Below are 11164 nucleotides of genomic sequence, written 5' to 3' on the forward strand. Positions count from 1 at the left end.
ATGCCTGCCCTGGTCTAGGCCATCTCAGGAACTAGAAATCTAAGTACGCAAGCCTAGTTTAAGGACCCAAGCCTAATACGAGGAAAGCTTAGATGATGGTATTAAAAGTCCAGGAAGTCAGAGAAATGCATTCAGAAAAGCCAGCTGTGGCTGGAAAGAGTGGACAACTAGCATTGGTTGAAGGTTGCAGATCAAAGGAAGTAGAAAGCCAGCAGGTGCATCACTAATGAAGAGAGGCACCAATTTTGATGTTAATGTCAGATTCTCCATAGCCACCTGGTGGTGTCCCAGGGCCTAGCCAAGCTTTCTAGTTCTGTCCAAGGATTTCTGGCTAACTTTGACCAAGACATTGTCTGGTGAGAGATTGGGGCTGTCTGGAAGGGGTAGAACACAGGTGCCTTAAGTAAAACACGTTCAATGGGATCATCATATTAAGTGAAGTCAGTCAGAGAGAGACAAATACCATATGATATCACTTATATGTGGAATCCTAAAAAATGACACAGATGAAATCATTTATGAAACGGAAATAGACTCACAGACACAGAAAAAAATTTATGCTTACCAAAAGGGAAAGGCGGGGAAGGATGGGGACAAGGGTGAATTAGGAGTTTGGGATTAACAGATACACACTACTATACATAAAACAGATAAACAACAAGGCCCTACTGTACAGCACAGGGAAATATAGTCAATACCTTATAATAACCTACAATGGAAAAGAATCTGAAAAAGAATAGATACATTTACATGTATAAATGGATCACTTTGCTGTACACCTGAAACTAACACAACATTGCAAATTAAACTATACTTCAATAAAAAAAATAGTTAAGAACAAACAAGGGTAACAGAGATGCTCAAGCAATTAGAGAAATTCGTCTGAGTGGCCTCTTCTGGATCTGATAGTGATGACAATAATGATAAAATAATGATCAACAGTAGCAAAAAAAAAATGATGATCATCAGAATGGTGAAAGCTACTATTTATAAATTGCTTACCATAGGCCAAAGCATTGTACAAAGTTTTTTATATGTATGTTCGTCCCTTAAACATATATGAGCAGTCGGTATAATTATCCTGTTTTACCAAGAAATTATCTTGGTCAAAGTCATATACTTAATAAATGGCACAACTGGCGATAAATTTACACTATGTCTGGCCCAACAGCTGTGTTTGTAAATAAAGTTTTATTGAGGCACAGCCACAGCCACACCCGCGGCCATGTATTGATGTGTTGCCCGTGAGTCCTTTCACTCTACCATGGCAGAGCTGAGGAGACGTCATAGAGAACACATGGCCCATAAACTCTATAATATTTAGAATTTGGCCCGAACACAAAAAGTTTGCTAATCCCTGAGTTAGACCCAGACACAGAGATGATTCTGACTGTAGACTTCTAGGATCTTTTCAGCCTTAAGATATCTGCCCAGCTTTTTGACGATGTTCTCTGGCTTTTCCAGTCACCCTCTCAGTCTATAGGCCTTCCGTTCCCACTCCCACCCCAGAAGGGGGCCTTCTTATGACTCTAAGTGATTCTTTCTGGGGCTGGACCAAGGCTCAGACATCCAGGGGTACTTCTGTTGATGCTGATGGAAGGTGGGGTGGTATGTCAAAAAGCCGATTCTTCGGGTGAGACAGCATTCAGAGTCTGAAGCCAAGAGGCAGAAAAATGGGAGCTGATATGGGAGGTGGTAAAAGACCTGGAGAGAAACTGAGAGACTCTCAGAAGCGCTTAACTGAAAAGAGCAGGAAATTGGAAATGGGTTCTGGGGTGCAGTCAAGACTTTTTGCTAAAAGCGCAGTCAGATGCCAAGAAGCCAAAGAGCAAGCAGAGCAAGAATAAGCGGGCTCCTTACTGGTGCCCGCGGAAGAGCAGTCCCGTGACAGCAGGGCTCACGGTCCCCGGTTGACTGCTGCTCGGATGAGGCGAGGATCCTTAGCTCTCGTCTCCCCTCTACTCTCACCCCAAAATGCAGAGAAGCTTGATCTCAGGATGCAACAGTCCACAACATCTTCCTTTCTCTCCTGGTATCTTCTCGGGGGATGCCCCCCATGCTTACACTCAGGTCTGCTGTTCTCAAACCCTGAGACGCTGGGTTTGTGGCTTTGGTTCATCTCTTGAGAATTCTGCATCATAACACACCTACGCATACCAGAAGGTTCTTCTCTGACCACATCATTCCCTTTTGTGCATGTGTCAGATCTATTTTCATTCTCCACAAGTTGGAAAATTGTTCCAGGGTTCTGCTTGGCCTCTTTGTTTTTTATGGGGGTGGGTAATTAGGTTTATTTATTTATTAAAAATTAAAAAAAAATGGAGGTATTGGAGCAGGGAGGGTGTAACTCAAGTGGTAAAGTGCATGCTTAGCATACACAAGGTCCTGGGTTCAATCCCCAGTACCTCCTCTAAAAATAAATAAGTAAACTTAACTACCTCCCCCCACAAAAAAATTTTAAAAATAAAATAAAATGGAGGTACTGGGGATTGAACCCAGGACCTCGTGCATGCTAAGCACATGCTCTACCACTGAGCTATACCCTCCCCAGCCTCAGCCTCTTTTGTTTTCTTTCTTTCTCTTTTTCCTTCAAAATTGCATTGTAAAAACCTTTATGAATCTGCTTATCACGTTCCCTTCCAATGTTCTCTTCAGTAAATTATTCCCAACAGAAACAGAAATTTCAAGGTTACCCCATAAAGAAAGCAGAACTCTGGCAGCCAAAGAAATGAAAACAAACATTCATTGCAGCTGACTCAGCCCAGGATCAGGAGCAACGAGACAGGCTTTTGTTTGTTTAGGCTCTATTGCATGTATGCTAGATGCTTTCCAAATATTTAAAACCCCGTGATGGAGATAATAATAAATAATGTATTTCATATAGACAGCATCTGAGAAAGTGATGTCAGATAATGGCCCTGGGATCTGCCAGTTCCAGAAAGTGCCCACGACGGACACCCAGTCAGCAGTCCCACATGGTGTGTGAGACATCACTTCTCTAACGCAAGGAAGAACAGTGGCTCCAAGCCTCTGTAACTTGAAAGGACAGATATGTCAAGTCCTCAGGAATCTCACTGAACACAAGAAAAAGTCCCTGGAGTACAGCCTGGAAAGTGAGGACATTTATAATGCGAGTGGATCTACTGATTCTGAGTCATGGTCGATGCCAGGATGCCATTTCATGGGCTAAAACACATCGCTGAGGCTCTGGACTAACGAAACTTACTTCCAGCTCTTCCGGGGAGATGCTGAAGGAACTGGTGGCTATTCTGTAGGCTCCACCAGATCTGCAGGCTAGGAAGTTGGCCCTTTGGAAGGAGGACACGGTGAAATGAGGATCAACCAGCTCATGGTTTTGTTGTCAAACAGACGTAAGTTTTAGCCTCTCTTCCTTTTAATGTAAACTGTAATTGAACCTCAAGAAGACATAGAAAATCTGAATATATATCTACTACAGAAAATCATGTAATCAGGAACTTTGCAGAGAAGGTCTAAGCTTTACTCTCATAAATGTAAATATACTGTCTTTATAGTAAATGCCTTTACTGAGAGATTATAAAACAATTTAATGATGAAATACTACCAGTCTTACACAAATCATTTCAAAGGATAGAGGAAGAGGGAAATTTCTCATCGAGTTTAATGTGGCCAGCACAATCCTGGTATCAAAATGTGACAACGACATTATAAGAAAATTATAGACCAACATCATTCATGGATACAGTTAAAAGGTTAGCAACCATTATTAGCAAATCGAATCCAGCAATAATATGAAAAAAGGGTAATACATAATGATCAGATGAGATTCATCAGGAGAATATAAATTGGTTTAGTATTTGTAAATCAGTCAGTGAATTTTGGCACATTACCCGAATAAAGGGGAAGACATATCATCATGTTAATATACGCAGAAAAAGAGTTTGATAAAATTCAACAGCTATCCCTGGTTAAAGTTCTTACCAAACAAGAAATAGAAAGAAGATTCCTCAATCTGATAAGGCATATCCATAAAAAAAACCTTGTAGTTGATATGTTAATGGTGAAATATTGAATGCTTGTCCTCTAAGATCTAGAAAAATGAAATGAGGTCCACTGTTGCTACTCTACTCAACATTGTACTGGAAGACCTAGCCAGCGGAAAAGTCTCCCCAGGGAAACAATAAGGAAAAACTAAAACTACCTCACTGCAGGGCTGACATGACTGTCTGTTAGGGAATCCAAAGAATCTACAAACTGCTTGATACTAATAAGTAAATGTAACAAGGCTGGGGTACACAGATCAATATCTAAAAATCCATGGCTATTTCTGTATCCTAGCAACAAAAAACTAAAAAATTAAATTTGAAAAACAATACTATTTACAATAGCATCAAAACGCTCCCCTAATATCTGGGAATACATTTAACAAAAGATAAGCAAGACCTCTATACTGAAAAATACAAAACACTGTTGAGAGATCTTAAGGAAGATATATAATAAATGAAGAGATATATCATAATCATTGATGGAAAGACTCAAAATATTAGGGTGTCAATTCTTATCAAAATGATTTATAGATGCATGCTATTCCAATGAAAATCTCAGCAGGCTTTTGTTTTCATGGAAGTTGATGAGCTGATTCCAAGATGCATATTTAAATGCAAAGGACATAGAGTATCCAGGAGGGTCTTGAAGAAGAGGAACGCAGCTGGTAGACTTATTTATCAGATTTCAAAACTTATGACCATGAGTTAAATGTTGTCAAAGGCATAAGACATTTAATGGGGGAGATAAAGTTATTTTCAATAAATGGCACTGTAACTTCATAACCATACAAATTACCTTGTTCCATACCTTACCCTACACATTAAAAATTAGTTTAACATGCATCCTAGGCCTAGAAGTAAAAGTTAGAATTATAAAGTTTTTAGAACAGAACTTAGAAGAATATTTTCATGGTCTCTGGGTAGCCAAGATTACTTAGGACACAAAGAGCACTAACCATAAATGAAAAAAAAAGATGAACTGGACTTCATCAAACTAAAAAAAATTCTGCTGACCAAAGGACAATGCCAAGAAAGTTAATGGAAAGCCACAAACTGGGAGAATATATTAAAATTTATACCTTTGATAAAGGACTTGTACTGCAAATATATAAAGAATTCCTACAAATCAAAAGACAAATAATGCAGTAAAAAGTGGACAAAAAACTTGAAGAAATGCTCACCAAACGACATCTGAAGGCTTCATAAGTATATGAACAAGTGTTCATCATGAAACATCAGGCAATTGTCCATGAAAACAACAATGACATCCCTCTGACATTTTCAGAATGGCTTAAATTAAAGAGGCTGACAACAAAAAAGTCAATGAAGATAGTGAGCAATTGCAATTCTTATATATATATATTTTTTTTGGTGGGAATACATTCTGGTACAGCCATATTGGAAAACTCTTTGATAGTTTCTAATAAAGTTACAAGTATATCTTTACATGCAGACTTATGGGCCAGCAATTCTGCACCAGGATATCTATTCAAGGGATCTGGTATGTATGTCTACAAAATAACTTGCACAAAAATATTCCAGATGAAAAATGGCAACATCCAAATGACCATCAGTAGGGAAATAAATTATACCACATTTCTACCACGGAATACTATGCAGCAATAAAAAAAGAACAAAGTATGGAAACATAAAACAACATGAGTGAATCTCAAAAACTTTATGTTGAGTGAGAGAAGCCAAACACAAAAGAGTACATATGCTGTATGATTCCATTGCAATGTACAAATCTTTAATATGGATTTAAGAATAGTCAGAATAAATATATGGTGATTAGAATTAGAACAGTGATTGCCTTGGTGTGGTGGAAGTATTAGACTGGGAAGGGGTGGGAGGGAACTTACTGAGGTGTTGTAAATGTTCTTTATGTTGGTCAAAATAATGATTTTACGTTTGTCAAAATTTATCAAGTGATACACTTAGGATTTGTGAATTTTACTTTATGTAAATTATTCCTCAGTAAAGTACAAAGAAACCAAAAACAGAAGACTTAGTGAGTCTAACAAGGCTGCCACGGACAATAAATTCTGCAGAAAATCAGAGGAGAGAGGAATGACTCAACAGGAAGGGCAGATGAGTAAGCCTTCAAGAGTAGACAGAGAAGGAACTGAATTCTGTAGGATGCTCATATTCACAGGGGAAAGGATGAAATGGTCGTGGTGGGTGGTTTCACCTAGACCAACCCATGCAAAACTTCTAGTAATGCCAGATCACATTAGCAATGTGGCTCAGCATGAGTCAGATTCACTAGAGAATACTTTAATAGGAGATCTCATTTTGTAGCTTACTTAAAGATGAAAGATTGATAAAATATACCGAAAACTTTAGGCCAACCAAATAACTTCAGTGTTTGCAACAGCCATATTCAATAGGAGCTTAGTTAGAAATTATCTTTCTGCTTGGCTGAATAATACTGGAAGTAAGGAGCTGGGCAAACTGGAAACATCTCAGAAGCTTTTTATAAGCAGATAAAATACAAAATATAGATTAAAACTTCAATAAGATATCCATCTTGGGTTTTAAGTTTTCCATTTTAAAAAGTGAGATTTGACCTTATCTCTTCCACTTCTAAGAACAGTGCAGTTAAAGCCATGATTTGCTAATTAATCTAACCATATTCTGACATGGAAAGTTCTTTACAATCTGACCCCATGACCCCTTACCATTTAAATCCTGCTTGTTCCTCAACTACTGAAACTTCAGTTTCTCTGAGCACTTTTTACATACCATTTCCCCTCATTGGGAACTTGTTTCCAACTAGAAAGCTCTAGCCACCTTCTCTGCCCGTTGAATCCTGCCCATCCCTGCAGGTCCTTTTGCACACCAAAGATTCCCTTTGCTAGGAGTTCTCCCTCCCCACACTCCTCCGTGTTACTGTCATTTATTTAGCAACCCTCACCTACTGCCTTGTGTTATCGGTGCTCCTTTAATGCATGTGTGTTTTCCCAGCAGCTAGAACACAAGCAGAATTAAGGCAAGACCTACAATATATGCCTTTCCCTCAAATTTCCTACAGTCTCTAGATATGTTGTTTCTAAAGTTTCTAAGAGGTTCAACAAATACTAGAAGGCTAAATGATTGGATTGGTTCATCCAAGTTAGGAAGGATCCCTCAGATACGATCCACATTTTGGAATTACAGCTGACCCTTCATCAACGCAGGGAGGAGGGGAGGTTAGGGTCACCGACTGTCTGCACAGTGGAATACCTGAGCATAAGTCAGCCCTCCGTATCCCTGGTTGTGCACCCATAGATTCAACCAACTGTGGATCGCGCAGTAATGCAGTATTTTCTATTGAAAAAGATATTATTTTGGTTTCTTGAATATGTGTAAGCACATTTGACTGTCCTTTATGATTGGATTACTGCATTTTGTTGATTCTTATTTTACAGTTGGCTTTATTCCTTTGATAACTATGTAAGTTTAAAAAGCTAAAGATCTAATCTGTTCTTTGAAACAATAATTAGTACATACATGTAAGCTAAAAGAATGTGCAGTGTACTCTATATATGTATTTACATGCAATATAATGTGGGAAAAGGAAAACCACGTAGAAGTGAACCCATGCAGGTCAAACCCGTGTTAAAGAGTCAACTGTGCATCGTTTTGGAAAAAAGAGGCATCAAATACGCACAAATGCGGTTCCCCCAGGGAGGGCACATCTGCTGGAAGAAGCGTTTTCACGTGAAGTCAGGGAAGCACCGGCAGCGACAGTTTCAGGCCCGGAGACCTGGGATTTACAGTGATGTTGATGGATTGGAACGCGTTATCAACAAAGGTGGACGAGCTAAATCACAGGTCGGGAAGCATAATGAGCTTTGGCATCTAGAGCGCTTTGCTAAATTAAAGTTTAAAAAGGAAGACATGAATAAATGAAACAGTGAGTTGAAGGCCAGCCGACTGAGTGAAAACGAATCCACTGAAAGTCCCAGAACACACTAGTTGCCACTTTGGATACCACTTAATCATGAAACTAAAAATAGCCTCAAAGCCCTCAGCTCATTTGTGTTTGCTGAGGATGAATTAGACAGTACAAGACGAGAGAATTGCAAAGAAAATTGGAAGCTCTTTGAAAAATCTCCTCTGGTGATAGTAAATCATTAGTATGAAGGTGGAGGCAAGGTCATCGTGGGCGCTCTGATGATGTCAAGTCCCTGCTTACAACATTTTCATGACTTTTCTTGGCCTCTAATGTACAATTCAAAACCCTCCACACTCCACAAAGGCCTGCAAGGAAGCAGGGCTTCTGTCCATCTCTGCAGCCCTGAGTCCATCCCAGTGGCTGTAACAAAGGGTCACAGACTGGGTGGCTAATGAATGACAGAAATGTATTTCTCACAGCTCTGGAGGCTGGGAGGTCCAAGATCAAGGTGTTAGTATAGTGAGGTAAGGGCCTTCTGCCTGCCTCAGGCTGGTACCTTCTAGCTGTGTCTTCACGTGGTAGAAGGGAATGGGGAGTCTTTCTTATAAGAGCGTACGTCCCACTCATATGAGCTCTACCCTCAGGATCTAAGCACCTCCGCAAGTTTCCATCTATTCATATCATCACCTTTGGGGATTGAGATTTCAAAATATGAATTTTGGGAGGACGCCAATGATTCAGACCACAGCAGTCTCTTCTGACAACTTCCGTCTTTCCCTGTGTGACCGCCCATTGGCGTTTTGCTTCCCCGAGCACTACAGGTGACTTCCTGCCCCAGGGCCTTAGCACGTGCAGATCCCTTCTGCCTGGAGCACTCTCCCCCTTTTTGCTCAGATATCTCCTACTCATTCATATCACTTCCTTGGGGAGTCTTGGGAAGTTTTCCTGATATACACTCTTACCACACCCTACGCTTCTGATTCATAGAGCCAGCCAAAATCAGAAATTAAGTGAACAAATAATTTTTTTGTTTACTGTCTATCTCCCACACTAGACTTTGTTCCAGGGCCACAGCCTTCCCTCCAGCCTCATGCTTCCACCTGCAGTTACTTCTGTTCTGTAATCCTCATGCCTGCCTCTCTTTCCCTTCTCAGTTTGGAGAGTTGAGAGGAACAGCTGGGTGGGCGTGGCTTAGTCCTTTGTGAATTTCTCTTTTCCGGTGCTGGTTGGCTGGTGGGACTCCCATCCTGGATGGCTCTGTGCCTTGGGTAAGAGCCATAGATCCTTGCAGGAAGGAGGGAAGACCTATAATCATCCGGTAGGGCCAGTGACCAGGTGGAGGGAGATACGATCGAATTTATCAATAACGTTGCTAACGTTTTGATTTTTGCTTCTCTGTTTGCTGTGTTTAATTTCTCATAAAGCAGGAAACTCACAAGGAGATGAAAAAGACGTTAAAAATCCCACTAGGTTATCAGCTTGTCTTCTTCATGAAATGCAACCCCAGCACTCAGCCCAGTTCCTGCAAATAGTGAACGTTCTATAAATATTCATCAACTGTATGAATTATTTAACCTCTCCGAGCCAGTTTCCTCAAATGTAAAATGATGATAAAACCTACCAATCTGGTGACATTATAGGGGCATTCAACATACTACATTAAATCAGTGCAGTACCTGGCATGTGGTTAAAAGGATAATTATACTGTATCTATTATTATCTGCACCAACTGAGAATAATTCCTATTTAGAGCCGCTCACTTCAACCAGCTGTCAGGATAACAATCACAATGTCATTTGTGTCTATCTGATCTGTTCTGGTGTCTTTCTTAAATATACAGTTTAAAAAAAAATCTAATACTATGTAGGCCAGAAGGATAATCTGTAATATGATATGAAATATACATGATTGATTCAATGTGCATATACAGACTTAAAGGAAATTATCAAAAATATGTAGTGTGATTCTGTGATTCCTTACCAATCCTTCTACACAAAATTAATGGGAAAGCCCTCTCAAAAGCACAGTTAGGGTAACATATCTTCTGGACCTGGTTTAAATCCACTTCCCGTGTTAGTCTGTGTGAGCTGTGTCGTCCAGAGCATTCCGCCCTGGTCCACACCGCACTAGCCATTCCTGGTAGCACGACTGATGTGCTGACTGTGGGCATTCGTCTGTCACTCCCGCAGCCTGCAGTTTCTCAGACCCAGTCCCTGAATACAGATTTCTGGCTTTAGTTATGCATTTCAGCAACAGTTGCAGTGAGGTAATGCGTAAGTGCCTCAGGACATAGATCATAAAACGGGAAAAGATGCATTATTCCTGTGGGCTGGTGGCATGACGGAAAAAGACTTTTTCTACCTGGATGTCTGTTGGAAGCCTCATGCTGAAAAATGGGGAGTGTCCCCAGTTTCTTACATGACATACTGATGATTTTAGCCGATTCAAGATCAAAGAGAGGGTTGCTTCCAGTCAGGATGAACAAGGATGTGAAAGAGTTTCACTCTGGAGGTAACTACAAGAAAGGAAAGGGAAAAAAAACAGACAAAAGAAAAATCAGAGTTATCTGTGGAACTAGTAAAGAGCAGTAGGATGCAAGCAGGGCGTGAGGAACTGGTGTGCAGAGGAAAGCCACTCCCTCACCACTGAATAGGGACTTTCAGGTGCTTCCATCCTTGGAGGTGGATGCCTGGTCTATGGAGGTGAGGACAAGTCAGCCGTAGATGGAGAGGCTTTGTGTGGATGAGGAGAATAGCAGTGAGGGCTCAATGGATGTGTTGGACTTTGGAAGAGCCTCGAATGCAAAATCAAATCATTTGGTTCAAAACTATCCCCCAAGCCCTTCCCCCCCATCCCCACCACTTCCATGCTGAGTTTTGAAGAGAAAGCAACAGTGGTCAAGGGATGGAGAAGAGAGAGAGATCACATTTTCAGAATTTTGTTTCCATTCTGGGAACCTACTGGAGCTGAATTCAAAGACCAACCAAAACTGTTTGAAACTGAAGCCCAACCCACTCTCAGTTCAAATGCTGATGAGACCCCGAAGATCAGCCCCTGGGCTGTGAATGAGGTGCTGGAGGTTGCATTAATCAGAGATGACTCTGTCTAGTTAAAGCTATTGCCCAGCTCCTGCTCAATTCAGCTTTAGGAGGAATGGGACTGGCCAGCACCCCCTCTCCCTCAGCTTTACCAGCAGACAGAGAAAAGGACTCTCATTCTCTGGGAAGTGAATAAAACAAAAATGTAATAGAAAAATATA

The 11164-nt window shown here is 40.6% G+C and overlaps 1 non-coding gene across 1 annotated transcript; it reads right to left on the reverse strand.

The window, feature by feature from the left end:
* Positions 1-2474: 2474 nt before the first annotated feature.
* Positions 2475-2547, reverse strand: TRNAA-AGC (transfer RNA alanine (anticodon AGC)). Its single transcript has one exon. It is a non-coding gene; the product is annotated as a tRNA-Ala (tRNA).
* Between the last annotated feature and the right edge of the window lie 8617 nt (positions 2548-11164).

Source organism: Vicugna pacos, chromosome 31 (assembly GCF_048564905.1).
Source record: "Vicugna pacos chromosome 31, VicPac4, whole genome shotgun sequence".
NCBI lineage: Eukaryota > Metazoa > Chordata > Mammalia > Artiodactyla > Camelidae > Vicugna > Vicugna pacos.